Genomic DNA, 1,197 nt, shown 5'->3' with positions numbered 1-1,197 from the left:
CCAACAAAGATGGAACAGAAGTGAGATTCCTCACTCTGTAGCTAAAACAGAAAGCTCAACACACAGGGTGTAAAGAGGAGCTGCAGTAATGTGCAGTACAAAATATATGGTGTTTTTTGAAAATTAAACCATGTAAACCTATTTTGATGTAACCTTCAAATACAATTATGAACCTGAAAATGACCATAATATGAGCATTATAATTAAAGTGTAAGTACGGTGATACTAGTGTGACGTGTGAAAAGTGGCTCTGTAATGTTGAGTTTCCAAGTAAATGAATGTTTTAGGTTCACACTGCTGGACAAACACACACACAAAATCAAATGCTGAAGCACTGAAAAGCACTTAAGTAAAGGAAAGTACCCTGAACTCGGCAGTTCCACTGAATGGAAGGTGACGACAAAGAAGAAAGAATTTTATTGAAAGAAAAAGGGAGAAAGAAACACCTTTACCTTGAAAACACCTTGAGCTTAATGCTTGAGTGATAAGTCTTAAGCATTCTCACCATTTCGCATAAGTCACATACATCAACTCACTTTCAGCTCTCTGAAGAGGGCACCTTTATCAGCAGTCTATGTGCCGACCTTGGAAACAAAAAATTCTCCGGTTGCATTCTGGGCTTCTAGTTTTAACTTCTCAATAGAGAGGATCCTTGTATGAGCTCATTCTGTTTGTCACAAAATAAAGGACAAAGCCATCAAAAAGCCCAACTTTTGGATGTGTGTGTGTGTGTGTGTGTGTGAATGTGCTTGTGCAGAGAGAGACAGCAACCCTGGCAAACCCTACTCTATACCACGCCACAAAGGGCTGTTAGGACTAAGCCCCATAATGCTCTTATTTGGCAAAAAATCAAAACCTTGGAATGTTCGGCAGAAACATGCACGGACAAAAAAGAGAGACACTTACGATCACTTGTGTGCAAACTTGATGTCAAACACACATGCTGCACAAATAGAAATCACACACTAATACACTGGCTGGTAGACAATCTTGAGGAGTTTCAAGGGTGACGGAGAGTGTTAGTATGGGTTTTCAGCTTTATTCCTGTCCGTGAGAGAGTGAGAGAGAGAGAGAGAGAGAGAGAGCGCTGCTCCTTAATCAATCCCCAAACCAGACAGGACTACTGTTTAGTTTTTTTGTTTCTACACATGGCAGCATGTGTAGTCGAATATAATAACACACACACACACACACACA

At 40.3% G+C, this 1,197-nt stretch overlaps 1 protein-coding gene across 6 annotated transcripts in view; it reads left to right on the top strand.

Moving 5' to 3' along the window:
- Positions 1–1,197, top strand: part of ttll7 (tubulin tyrosine ligase-like family, member 7) — a 68,099-nt gene that overhangs the window by 49,405 nt on the left and 17,497 nt on the right. The gene's annotated exons all lie outside the window — the stretch shown is intronic.

This window comes from Etheostoma spectabile, chromosome 9 (genome assembly GCF_008692095.1).
Source record: "Etheostoma spectabile isolate EspeVRDwgs_2016 chromosome 9, UIUC_Espe_1.0, whole genome shotgun sequence".
Lineage (NCBI taxonomy): Eukaryota > Metazoa > Chordata > Actinopteri > Perciformes > Percidae > Etheostoma > Etheostoma spectabile.
Note: the sequence above shows the minus strand (reverse complement) of the source record. Positions and strands in the feature narration are given on the sequence as shown.